The sequence below is a fragment of the Panthera pardus genome, unplaced genomic scaffold (assembly GCF_024362965.1).
Source record: "Panthera pardus isolate Hobbes unplaced genomic scaffold, ASM2436296v1 HiC_scaffold_13, whole genome shotgun sequence".
Lineage (NCBI taxonomy): Eukaryota > Metazoa > Chordata > Mammalia > Carnivora > Felidae > Panthera > Panthera pardus.
In genome coordinates, this window is record NW_026526688.1 from 80,101,840 (window position 1) to 80,116,227 (window position 14,388).

At 39.6% G+C, this 14,388-nt stretch overlaps 1 protein-coding gene, 1 non-coding gene and 1 pseudogene across 2 annotated transcripts in view; 2 read left to right on the top strand and 1 right to left on the bottom strand.

Moving 5' to 3' along the window:
* TTC29 (tetratricopeptide repeat domain 29) overlaps window positions 1-14,388 on the top strand; it is a 674,033-nt gene that overhangs the window by 219,638 nt on the left and 440,007 nt on the right. The gene's annotated exons all lie outside the window — the stretch shown is intronic.
* LOC128776849 (U2 spliceosomal RNA) lies at window positions 2,141-2,301 on the bottom strand (annotated as a pseudogene).
* LOC128776838 (U2 spliceosomal RNA) lies at window positions 13,823-14,010 on the top strand. Its single transcript, XR_008421998.1, has one exon. It is a non-coding gene; the product is annotated as a U2 spliceosomal RNA (small nuclear RNA).

Sequence of the window (14,388 nt, forward strand, 5' to 3'; positions counted from 1 at the left end):
CCCAGGTAATAGCAGGCTTTGTTGCTTTTACTACAATGAATTTTCAGGACCTACCTAATCCAGCCTATGGCTTAAAACATGAAAGCGTTTACAGAGCTCTAAAATAATTACTGTGTTTTTTCACTCTCTGAGCTCTTAATGGGGATAAATATACACCAGGAAACAAATTGGTTCAGTTTGCTTATGAAGTTTTCTTTGGTAGCAAGACATAGGCATGTTGGTACAACACTGTTCTCTCTGGAATGGAATTTATTAAAAGAAAAACCCATGATGAAACCCACAGAAGGGGCTATCAATTTTTAGTCTGTGAACTACCACAAAAGAACATTTCCTATAAAATGTTTTCTTTTAAAAATGGAAATTATGTGGACCTCAAATTCATGTAATAATAAAGTCCTTCTGATATTCCTTTGGCATAGACACTCAAAGCGTGTTTCTTATTATGTTTTTTCATTATTGTTTTTTCATTAGAAAAGTAATATAAACCTTATTATTAATGTTCTGAAAAAAATACTACTATGAATCCAATAATCCTGAACATTGTGAAATCTTTTCTTCTCTTTTTAATATTTTTCATTAAATATATCATTGAACTTGGAGCCTCATACAACATCTCCCATCGTCACTCACTTCTTTAAGCATTGTGTTCATGGTATAGCCTAGTCTCACATCACAATATGAACAAATAGGCTGCCTTTTTCTCAAAGATCATTTGAACTCATATTATCATTTCTCATATAGTAGTAGTGTTCTTTCTCATAGACACAAAAATTATTCAGTTAGCATATCTGATCCTTCAACTGGAATACTGATTACCTACTTACATATATGCAAGAAACCATGGGGGACACAAAAGAACAACAGTGGTATTAACTTCAGGAGTGTATGGGTGAAAGTTCTACCTAGGTGTGTCCAAATGGAGTTCACAAAACTAGCCATTTGTAGAAGGTACTTATAAATGATAATAGGCACTCCAGGGCTCAGGAGGAGAGGAGGAATGCAGACTGGAAACGAAATCACCTTTCAGTCTGTGTGTGATGTGGGGTTAGAGAGGTGTGGACGACCAGGCTGGGGGGAAATTCCAGATACAGGCAGAAAAGGGTGGGAAGGCACTGAGTGTGTTTAAGAAGTAGTTACATTTATGCCTGGTCTGCATAGGAGTTTAGTTTTCATCTCAATTTCCTGCACTTCCAGAAGAAAATGGTCTGAAGCCTTGATCCATTGAAAATGCCCTCCGTTCTTTTCACTTGTATGTACAAACTTGATCAGGGAGTGTGTGTGTTCGACAGCAAATAGATGCAAGGTCTCCTTTTTCCTAGTGTGAGCTGCTTTTCCCAGACTTACACTCTTTGCTGTCATGTCTCACAAAATCAGAGAAAAAAGAAAGCTTCATTTGAAGGGAAAAATCAAAGCTGTTTGTACCTTTGCATACTTAGCCTTACTGGAATTTTCATAGTGACTCATATTTTGGGTAAAAGCTGGAGTTACTATTTAATCTGGAAATGTCTCTGCATTTTACTTTCCGAGAACAGTATTGAAATGCACGTACATGTTGGGGAAGTTTTATAATCAAAGCATTCAACCCGGAGAGGCCTCATTACAGATCACTTAGATCACCTGGCTGGTGTTTTTCAACACTACGTTTTTTGTTTTTGTTTTTTAGGTGTTACATGTTCCTGTTAAATGGAAGCCTTACCTTTAAGACCAAATGCAAACTGTATAAAACCAGATCCTCTTCTTTAAGCACAGTAGCCGAGTCCCTAAATTTTCTCAGAACCCAGATGGAAAACATTTGCTTTCATTCATTTTACAGATGGGAAAATTGAGCCTAGAAAATCAAGTTCCCTGAAGGAGCCCATGTCTTGAGTTCCATTATGAGAGCAGGTATATTCAGATTCAGAGTCTTGGCAGGCTCTTAGCCTTGAGTGCATTGGGGAGAGCCATAGTAAGAGTCGCTGCTCTTACTCTCCCATCTCCTTTCTCTAAGGGGGAGAAAAGTTATATTTTCTAGGTCTAGGAAGCAGAGACAATGGGAAGGGCACTCCCAAGTAGTCAGCCCTGCCTTCTACTTCAGTTCTTCTGGGCCGGGCATCTGGGCTTCCTCCTCACACAGCCCCAAGAGAGCCAGGAGGCTGGAGACAGTGAGTCCTCTGGTTCAGTGAGGTGCTGTAGTTCAGAGGGCACCAAGCAAACCTGGGATCCAGGACAGTAATTCTCATTTTTAAAGAAATATTGTAGCTAAAAAAACCAATCAAGTTTTACTTTCTACACTTGATCTTAGCCAAAAGGCCGAGAAGCGATCAAGTTTTACTTTATGAAAAGCTGCTTATTCCTAGTTCTAAGCCTAGTGACTTGGTTCAGTTACACATTGACAGTTTTAAGAACAACATTCAAAATGAACTAGCTAAAAAAACTTTCTGGTTCAGTATTTCTACTGGTGCCTAAGGTGCCCTGATGCTTTGTGGGCAAAGAAGTCACATGATAGGATCACTTTTCCAGTCATGCTGATCGTTTTTTCATTAATACCCACAGGACAAATGGCCGTGTTTATGACATGGCTGACCTATGTAAGGTTTATCTTGTGTGCACCACAAATTGGTGAATTATGGACCAGATGTGGCACACAGATTTGCTTTGTGTGGCATGCATAGTGTTATGAAATTTTTGAATTAGCTGCCAAAACTTAAGAGATTTCATATAAAAACCCAGGTGCCCAGCTTCTCTTGAAAAATTAGAAGATTGAACAATATTGTGTTCAAAGTGTCCTTACAGGATGATCGACAGGTTAACATTTGATCTGAGCTATGTGGCATCTGCCCCCTATAGATGGGGCATACATTCCTTAGTTTGCTACCATTCCTGATTGTGGAACTTGGTTTTTCTCCTCGTGGTGTACAGTATTCCTTTGTATCCACATTTCTATTAAAAGTGAGGCAGGAAATATTTGACATCGAAGGCACATGCTTTTTATATAAAACTAGACTACTGTGAATGATTTAATTGGCTCTGTGGGGCTTTGAATTTGCTACCTTATAGTGTGTGAACAGATTAGACAGTGTTCTGCTAAATGTTCTAAGAAGCCCAGTTTTTCACATATTTTAACATCTCTGAAATCAAGAGACATCACAGAATTGCTGTCAGCCAGGCAGTAGTCATGGTGAAATGGCCACTGCCTGCAAACTTTGTCATAATTGTTTATGTTATTGCTATGTCGATTGAGCTTGTGTGCAATGTTGGAAGGTACATATAACTCGAGTGTAAATGCCACTTGAGAAGTTTCCAACAAGAAGCCTATTATTCAGCCTTGACTTGAAAAGTGGCTGTGTATGCACAAAGACAGCAGCTGGCCATGAACTTGATACTAGTGAAGCAAACGTTCTTTGTCGGAGAGGTGACTGCAATTCTTTCTTTTCTTGGAAAGAGCGGCCAAGTGCTTTAGGGGACCTAAAGACATTTTGTTACTGAGAGACGTGCAAAAGAATTCCTGGTACAGGCCAAGCGGTGTAAGAGAAAGCAAGAGAAAATGCCAAGTGATGTGGAATAGATAATGGAAATTTCTGGGCAAAGAAGTCTGTGTGGCCCACCCAGACTTCAAGCAGAACTATCATTAAGGTGTTATATCATAGATTGATTGAAAATGCATATTCTTTTTTGTATTGGTACATAAAATGGTGAATCTTACCATCTGTGATGTCTTAGATTCAATAAAATATGGTAAAATAAAGCCAGACGAAAGGAAGGATTTACTGCCTGTGCCATTGACATGGGCCCTTCAGCTACCAACTCTCTGCCTCTTCCAGGACTGCTTCTTATCTTCTCTAACTGCTGAGTGAAAGAGAAATGTTGACAAATGAATAAATGGCATAGCTATTAGGAAATAGTAAATGCTGGTGAAGCATTAAATAGAACCTGAAATTTGTGCTTGGTTTGTGTTAAATAACAACAACCCAAGCTGCCTTGAAAACTTTGAAGGAAGAGCAACTGAGACCATGACACCAGGGAATTGTCTTCTGAAGTATTTCTTAGATTAAAGGGCATTTTTTAACCCTCACAGTTTCATAGGAAGCCACAACTGAAGGGCTAGGTGAACTTGGTCTACGGCCGTAAAAGGCACCCAAACCGGCTGTTCGGGACAATGACACATCCATCCCCGGTCATGTGTTATTACTTACAGTACATGTCACGGGACAAATGTTTGTTATTAGCAGAAGTTTCACGGACAAGTTTTATCATCCATTTTCTGGTCCACTCCAATTTAACAACAATTTTATATTTTGCCTGCAGGCTAGAATGACGAGTTTATGCCAAAGACATTTCTATTTTAATTGTCATGGCCCCAAATGAACATTTTATTCTTGAAAGGATTGGAAAAACACATGCAAAAAGGAAAATATAATTTATTTTTTGACGTCTTCTAAAATAATTTAAAGTAATTCCAAACCAACAAATGGCTGTTTGGTTCAGTTGTCTTTCTGGAAAGGAAGGTACAGATTCTGGTTTGATTAGAAATGACTCTTCTCTCCACAAAGGTCCGTCTTGTTAACGTACATATTTGAGGAGAAGAGTGGTTCTTTGGCTTTATCTCTGTTCTCAAAGATACTGCAAAATCGTCTTGGAAGGTATGCATATTGGATATTTTCTGTGTCTCACATTTTAAGCCATGATATTCACCAAGTAAATTGCTAATTGGGAAAGAGCTTATCATATTTCTTTTAGTAAAGTCCTTGACTTCTAGCTTAATTAGCACATCTTTTATTTGTAAAATAAAATGGAAAGGGCCTTTCACACAAATTAACTACACATACTTTTCAGAAGGAAAACAAGAACTCAAGATAAAAGATTACTTTTTCTAACAAATTTCTGCTTTCACTTTTAAATTGCTAAATGATTTTGCCTTTGGGCTGACATTTTTCATACCTTTTACAATTTTCTAACGGTGAGGTTTTGGCTATTGAGTTGTGAAAGTGTCATTGCAACATATTGAAAGCTGATTCAAAATAGCTACTGTTCATTGTTAAAAATTTTGCACTTGAGTAGAGTTAGAGCTGGAAGGTGTCAGAAGCTTGGTTGGGTTGGAACACATCAACATAATTTTAACATTTTAAATTCAGGGCATTTCCAGGGTTCCCAGCTCACTAGGACAACCTTAACAGATTAGTAATAGTTTATATGGTGTTTAATACAGAGTAGGCACATAGTATTTGTTGAATAAACCCTATAGCATGTGTGTGTACAAATGGATATATGTGAGCTACACCTAATGTCTTTCAATGAAATTCAGAATTAGGACATGTCATACAAGTAAAATATTTATAATTACTCAACAGATGAAATGAATAATGATAATGACAATTTTTATTATAAGTGAGTTATTAATAATAATAATAATTATTATTACTAGCTATCAACTTCATTTTTCTCTTCAGCTGTCATCTCCAGCTCAAGTAGTGCCTTCCGGACCTCAGTAAATTGTAGGGAGATGGGAAATCTCTAGGAGTAACCCCCAGGCCCAAACTAAGTCAGGTCACAGAGGGCTGCGTCTTCATCCTCAGAGAGAATAAGGACCAAGCAGGATATTTTCACCAGCTGTACTTGGTCAGGAGAAGAACAAGAAGACAGACCATTCATTATTCATGGATATATTCCAGATATTATGCAGAAGGGACAAATTATGTAAAATTGCAGGTGATGGAAGAAAGCCATTTATATAGGTAACAGAGCATCCTACTTCAACTATACCTAGAAATCCCCAAGAAATTCTCAGTGAATTAAAATTATTTTGACTTGGGAGGAATTTGGAAAAGTTCAAGTGTCAAAGTCACATTGATAGGGAGAGTCTCAATATGTGGCAAACCAGGTACAGTACAAGTGTAGTCTGCCAGGAGAGGCTAACAACAAGATGGCTAAACTTACTTATTTAGATGGAAATATGATCATAGCTGTTTTATAGATTTTAAGTTAGGTTGCTTAGTTACTACTTACTTCTATATTAAATTCCAAGTCAATCTAGGTATGTAGAGATGGTACTCTATAATGGTTAATAATGAATAGTTAAAACATAGTTAATCCACAGATTTAAATTTCAGGGCATGTAGAATTCTCTACTGGCCTATGGAATGTCAAAAATGCTAATAACTGATTTCCTTTGTAATTCTATATATTTTATTTTATGAATTAATCTGTTGGTTTCACCAAACTGTTGAAGAGGTCCCTGACACAGAAATGTTTTTAAAAAACTGAAACCTTAGATTCAGTCTCTTGAAATAACTTCTAAAAATAACATAAATCAGGAAGCCAGTGTTCTATATGCCTTACCTGGGTAGAACTTTGAACTGATGTTCAGATAAGTGATTACCTTTCAAGACAGCATTGGGCTAGATAAGTTGAAGACTTGAGAGAAGCATGAAACAACAAGTTGGTGTGATATAAATTTGGATGGGGAGTCATGGGTTTGCTGTCTGGGGGCAGTTCCCCAATAAACCATAACTTAATTAATTTTCAAAGAAGCTCGAATTTGGACATTAAAGGGAAATTGCAAAAGCTATTAAATTTGGCTCCTGGGTAATAAATGTCTCAACCATGCCTTGTAATATAATACCATGGTCCCTGTTCATTAATAGGGGGAAAATGGTTTGCTTGTTTGGGGACCAAAGAGCTAACTGTCACACATATCCACAGTTGGATGTATAAGAAGAGAAAGGAGATAATGTGAGCTCTATATTTTGATTTTGTTGGCTGACTGAATATTGTATTTTTCACATTTATTGAGCAGCTCTTTGGCCAGGCACGGTGCTAGCTTCTGGGGAGGCTATAAAGATAAATGAGACAGTTTCTTTGAATCAGTACATCACTTGGGCACAGACACAGGTCATTATTTCCTTAGAAGATGAATATTTTGTTAAATGGTGTTGTTATGACTTTAAACAGTTAATTCTAGTTCTACTAACATTTCTTACCATCAGGAAGCAATTGAATTAACTAGTTTTCCTTTCTCCTAGAATTTCTCAGACTGTTAATATTTTCTGTCATACTAAGCACCAAATATGAATTCCTGGAGGAGGGCAACACATAGAGAAGGGGCCTAGTTGAGTTGACAAAGTCATTATTTATCTATGAGAGCTGGCTGAGGGGATCTGGAGGACTCTCTTTACCCAATAGATCTCTCCTAGATTGCCTGAGATAGTTCACATCACTGTATAGCTCTACATCAAAGAACCACTGGATTGATAAGTATTGATTGTACTTCCTAATGGCTCATTGAAAACACCTTCCCTGAGACAGCAGAAGTTTTGCCAAGGTTGGGGTGGATATATAAGACACTATAGGAGGTGCAGTTAAAGCAGATGGAGATGGGCGTCATTGCCTGTAGTATGTGTCATGGAGGCTTTAGGGAAACCTACCAGCAACCTGAGGAAAATCTGACTCATTCCCAAGAGTGACCTCAGAGAGAGACTGCCACGGGAATGACTGTAAGGCAGCTCCCCTCTGACTTGACCCTGTTGTACCCTGGAGAGTCCTCCTATATGTGGAATCTGGGGGCAAGGGGAAAGTCAAACTCATAGAAACAGAGAGTAGAATGATGATTGCCAGGAGCTAATTGGGGTGGGGAATAGAGAGAAGTTGCTAAAAAGGTACAAACTTTCAGTTATAAGTTAAATAATATCTGAGGGTATAATGTGTAAAATAGTGACTATAGTTGATAATACTGTATTAGTCAATTAAAATTTTCCAAGAGAGTAGAAGTGTTCTTACACACACAGATAAATGTGTGAAAGGGAGGGACCCTTTCAAAAGGTATATGTGTATCAAATCATTATGTTGTATACTAATATATTACAGTTTTGTCAGATATACTTCAATAAAACTGGGGGGAAAAGGGGAATAACTCCTTTCTCTCCAAGTCATGGTCTAGCAGCTTCAGTATAGCTGCTCATGGAAGGAATAGGCCATCCTTCCTCCTTCACCTCAGAGCATCTTCTGGCACTTTCAGTCCCATCTAGGTTCATCGAGGTCATGAGCACAAAAGGAAGCCTAGAGAGAAAAGAGTTATCACTCCTGTGGACTGTAACCTTCTTGATGGCAAGAGATCACATCTGTTCTGCTCATATCCCTTCACTGAACAGTTGTTCATTGAGCACCCACTCTATGGTATGACGATGCCATACATCAGGAAGCCTAAGAACCAAAACCAAAAAAAACCTCACCCTCATCAAGCAGCAAGCAGTCAATAACAAAACCTAATAAATAAGTTTTATTAGATTGAAATAAGTGCCATGGAGAAAAATAGAACAGTTTAAGGGAAGTTGGAAATGCCAGCAAGGAGTTTGTGTGTTTGTGCTCTCTCTGCAATACACAATAGAGTAATATGAGGAAGCCTCACAGAGAAGGTGAAATCTGATGAGACATGATTTGAAGGACTTATGGGAATTAACCACGTGAACATATGGGGGTGGGAGGAGTTTTCCAGGCAGAGGAAAGAGCCAGCACCTAGAGTTGGTAGCATGCCCGGCTCATTAGAGGAAGGGTGCAGAGGCCGGTGTGGCTAGAGGGGAGTGGGCTAGGAGGGGAGGACCAGGAAAAAGTGGTCATAGGAGCCTTGAGGCCACAGTAAGGACTTTAGCTTTTCCAGAGTGAAATGTGCAATCACGGGAGGGCTTTTCACAGAGGTGTGGCATGATTTGAACTTCATTTTTATCAGAATGGTTTGGGTTGTTGTGCTGAGAATAGACTATAGGGAAACACGGTAAATGCTGAAGAGCTGGTGTGGAAGGTGTCTCAATAATCCAGTTGTGACAAGTGCATCATAGCAGGGTGAGAGCAAGGGAGATGGTAGAAAGGGGCCAGACTCTGGATATACTTTGAAGGTGGTGCCCGTAGATTTCCAGTGAATATGAGTAAGAAAAAAAGGGAAGTATTGAGTCTTTAGGTTGGAGCCACTGGGAACGGTTGCCATCAACTGACATGGGGGAAGCAGTCAACAGAGCATGTTTAAGTATGGACACACTGAATTGAAGATGCTGTTTAGATATCTAAATGGAAGTGCTGAATGTGTGTGATTTATGATCTTGAAGGAGTTCAGAACATGCAACTCCAAAATATGCCACATATTGGCTATTTTAAGCTAAAGGCACATGAGTGACAGCAAATACAAGAAAAACACTCTGACCCTCCTTATTTTTCTTAAAAGCAGGACATAAAATTCCTGTATGAAAGATGTCCTCCCTGTACCAAAATAAAAGTATCATTCTTACCATCAAGGATGAGAAGTTGAGATGGAGAATTCTACACAAACAGACCTTGTGAAAATAATTCTCTTCCCTTGGCCTCTGCACATAGTTCAGTCACTTTTCCAGAATTGCTTGTCTGTTCAACCTAATATAAAAAAGCAAATAGGTTTTGCCATTTCTTTGATCTTCATTCCTTATGAAGCCTCCCACATTCTGTAAAACTTGTAATAAATGAATTTATATGCCTTTCTCCTGTTGATTTATCCTATGTCAATTTGATTCTCAGGTCAGCCAAAAAGAACCCTAAGAAGGTGAGGTAAAATTTTGCCTCCCCCATTAGTTTCTAGTTTGGGCAATTGTTCAGGCTGGAGAACACCACCAGCCTTAAATTTAAGGTCTGTCTTCCAAGGTCCAATTTTTCTAAGGACTTTCCTCTCCCCCAGGTAACTATTGCAGAAATAGTCACTCTCTTTAGTAGAAACATTAATCTGTAGGGCACCTGGGTGGCTCAGTCGGTGAAGCATCTGACTTCAGCTCAGGTCATGATCTCATGGTCTGTGAGTTCAAGCCCCACATTGGGCTCTGTGCTGACAGCTCAGAGCCTGGAGCTTGCTTTGGATTCTGTGTCTCCCTCTCTCTCTGACCCTCCCCCGTTCATGCTCTGTCTCTCTCTGTCTCAAAAATAAATAAACATTAAAAAAAATTAAAAAAAAGAAACAATCTGTATGATATCACAGAAACGTTAATCTGTATGATATCACAAGACAACACTGTCAAAATACAGCAGAGTAAATCTAATGTGTACAAAAATACAAATTTGTATTTATATATAAATTGGCTGGGTGTGGATGGATGTGTTGGTTGGATGGGTGCCTGTTATAATTTTTACAAGGTCATTGCACAAATAGAAGTTAAGGTAGAGCCAAGGAAAATGACACGGGTATTCTCAAACACAGAGGCATACTTTAAGATTTTGCTTAGAATTGCCTTGGAGCAGACTGAGAGACTTACAAACCAGTATCATGAAACCAAAGACCCCTAGGAGGGCCCATGAATTCCTGTGTGACCTGAAAATGTTCCTAGTAATTTAGAAAAGGCAGAGGTGAACATCCAGGTTTGAGATTCTATGATCTTCCTTCTTTTCCAATTTGCTTCATTTATTTTTCTAGAAAATTTGTCCCTGTAGGAGATAGCTTGGCTGTGGGAAGAATTGGTCCCAATAAATTGTAGTAATACTCTACACATCTTTACTTTTTAAAAATGAAAATGCCCTATCCAGTCAAAAATCATGTAGGTCCTTCATACACAATACATTTCTATAAAAGTAATTTAAAAAACATGAAAGAACCACCAATTTGGTGGAGAGTCTTTTTAAACAGCCCCACTAGTTTGTTTATAAATGTGGTTTTCTAGAGACATGCTTGGAATTCTTTGCAAATAAATATTTGCATGATATTTTTGTATAAAGATTAATTTCTCCTGGGATAAAGTGTGTTTTTAGACATATTTTTGTGCTTTGCTTCATACTGCCTTTCAGTGGTATTAGAAATTTATAGAAATATTTCTATTAAATGGAAATTAGTACATTGAGCATGTTATTTTGGTGAACTTGATTTAAAATGTGGGCCAAATTCAAACTGTGGAGTAGGCTGCTTTAAATAATTCACAATAGAGATAGAGGAAGACAAAAATACATCTGGACTGCAGCAGCTTAGCTGGCCATTTTAAGAACTCAGTCTCACTAGTAGCAAAACCACCCTCTTTATGAGATTGTAATTTCTGAGACACAAATACCAAGTTCTACTACATGCATCTGGGAGTGGCTGTTTTTGTGTATGTGTGGAATGTTTTGAAAAAGATAATTCATCTTTTTCCAAAAAGAAACATAAAATCAATTGTTGGACAAGGCTATTTTTACACAAAATATTGTTTGCTCACCTAACTAGGAAAGGACATTTAAAAATTTTTGCACTCGGGTGCCTGGGTGGCTCAGTCGGTTAAGTGTCTGACTTTGGCCCAGGTCACGATCTTGTGAGTGTGTGAGTTCATGAGTTCAAGTGCCACATTGGGCTCTGTGCTGACAGCTTGGAGCCTGGAGCTTGCTTTGGATTCTGCGTCGCCCTCTCTCTCTCTCTCTCTCTCTCTCTCTCTGCCCTGCCCGCACTCAAGCTCTGTCTCTCTCTTTCTCTCTCTCTCAAAAATAAACATTACAAAAAATTTAAAAATTTTTTCGCATTGGAACCTCTTTGTTTCTCTTCTGCCCTGACCTTTGTTTTCATCATAGTTATCATCAATATTTTTTTTTATTTGGCCTGATGCTTTATATTATTTAAAATATTTTATATTAGGGGCGCCTGGGTGGCTCAGTTGGTTAAGCGTCCGATTTCGGTTCAGGTCATGATCTCATGAGTTTCTGAGTTCGAGCCCTGCATTGGGCTCTGTGCTGACAGCTCAGAACCTGGAGCCTGCTTCAGATTCTGTGTCCCCCCCACTGTCTTTGCCCCTCCCCTGCTCGTGCTCTGTCTCGCTCTATCTCTCAAAAGTAAATAAATGTTAAAAAAAACACTTTCAATATTTTATATTTATTTCCGGACATTCTACTTCTTGTTGTATCATGTTTTTGTTGTTGTTGTTTTGTTTTGTTTTACTATATGTTGAATTGAATGTTATGAGGGAAACAAAACTGGCACACTAAATAGGTCTCGGGACTGTATTTATCCAAGTACAGCAATCAGAACAACAAATTCAGGTAATAAGTGATTAGATTTGAACTTTAACATCATTTAAAATGTTTCTGATTGTGGCTTTAGCCTATAGAAGTTTTAATTCCTAAAATCCATGGCTGTTTGAATAGGATCTGGTGTCCTGAATAGGAAAACAGTACTGCTACATACATACATAAATAGACGCCAAGGTAAGGTCTGTACTCTGGCCGAGTGTAGTGCCAGAGTGAATGTTGCTAATATCATGAAGCTCATCCTAGCATAAAGATGAGTGTAAGTGAGGAGTATGTTTTTCAAAGAAAACCAGGTCTAAGGAATGATTTCTCACCACGAATTAAGCTTAATTAAGCTCGGCTTTCTTCCTAGAACTTGATGACCTTAAAAACATCCTCCTGACTCCTTTAGGGGGTCAGACTTCTTCAGGCTTCTCCTTCAGGCCAGTTTGGCATCAGGCTCCCATAGTTCTGGGTTCTTCGTAACAGAGTGGGAGTTCTGTGATGACTCAAACTGCTCAGTTAGCAATTGCACGATTATAATGCATCTTTCCAAATTGTTCTTCTTTCCACTAGAATAAAGAAAAACTACTACAAGGAAGACAAAGTTGTACCACTTCCCCTTTTCCCCACTCTTCTCTTTTCCTTTTTTGTTCTGCTTCAGGTAAGGCACAAGAAGTACCTATATCACGGTCCTGGGGGAGGGGAGAATAAGGACCTAAAGAAAATCCAGAGACCCTTCCTGTCCCATAAATAGCATGCCGTCTGCGAACTTCATCTCCTTGAAGTGTGTTACTCCAGATGGCAGGGCTCAGCCCTGCTCCCTGTTTCTATCTTATATCCCACCACATAATGTGTTGAGTGATGTGTTTAAACAGGAAATCAAATGTTTGAGGACATCTAACAAAGGCGTCTTTTGCTTGTTGGTTTGATGGCAGGTTAAAAGAAATCATTTGTTTTACATATTTCTTTGGAGTTCTGGGCATAATTACCCGAGTATATGCCAGGCGCCAATTGCACTGGCAGCATAAAGGTGGTCTTACTGTTGTGTCAGGGCACATGTGTGGTTTGCTAGTTGATGACACCTCTATATCATTCCTCTGATTGGTGAAATTACAACTAATTCTTTAAGCTCCATGCTTTAGGGAGATGAAAAGTCCTGTTCGGTCAGCAGGGGTTGAGGGGTTTCTGGCTAGCAAGGCAAGCTCAAGTCAGGAGGAATGGAGGCAAGTTAGCTGGAGATGCTGTGCATGGCTCCATTCTCACTAGTGACCACGGTCCTTATTTTAAGGATCAACAAGGACCAACTACCTCTGCAACCTCCCTGCTCCCTGAGCAGAAGTGATGCCGGAAGGGGAGGTCTGGTGGGTGGGGATGAATTTGCTGGCCTGTGAAACTCTTCAGCGAGGGTAAGGATGCAAGATAGGAGACCCACGTGGTGGGGATTGCCTGGTGGGGCCTTCACCTGTCTCGCTTGTTCTGGCCTCATGCCCAGCACCTCGATGAGACAGTGAGGTGTCTGTGCTGAGATGGCTATGTTCTGATACGAACCTCCCACGGACTGAACATCTGGATTCCCCTGTCACATTTACAGCATCCTGAGGACCCAAGTTACTCTCAGAGGGCAGTGTGTACTGTCAGTGGGAAATGTTCCCTTACAATTTGTCAGGAAATGAGACAATGGCCGTAACACTGTAATAAGGAGACAGAGAACACTCTTCACCTCGGCCAAAGCTTCCTAATATGTTCCTTAAAGTACATACTCTGATTTTCATTAATTCTCTTTATGTAGGCAGAGGTTGGAATTCTTTCTCTGCAGACAATGCCTTATTGCGCCCACAGCTTTGGAAAACTTTCACCTTTTCAGTTGTTCCTGTGGATCGCTTCTCAGCCTTTTGGCTAAGATCAAGTGTAGTATCTTTTCTTGTCAGTTTAGTATATGACACGTCCTCTATGGAGGACAATATATTGCATTTTTGGAGCAGGGAGAAGGAATAGGAGAGCTTGCTCTGTCTGCTGCACACATTGTCCTTGTATTGCACTAGCTTCAGGAACGTTGCACCCCCTCAAGGGAAATACCCAGGTGTCTGAAGTCAGCTTGAGAGCTGGTGAGGGGGACGTTAATCTGAGATTGTGTCTGCTAGATGCTTCTGCCTTGGAGTGTCTGGGCAGGTGGCTTGTTCCTGGTTTCCCAGAGGCGTAGACCTGTCCCCATCAGGGACAGGTAGCTCTGGTTGTGTTGACTGACTGTGGTGGTTCTGGAGGAAAATTCCTTAGAGTGTCTCTAGGCTGTGTGCCTGATGGAGGCACAGCAAGGGCTGTGTGCCTACAACTAGGGTCAGCCAAAGACGGTCCAGATGGTAATACAGGAATACGTGGAATGTGTTGTTGGTCTTCCTGCACACTACCAACATGCATACAAGTATAATTATGCCAACAGTGAAA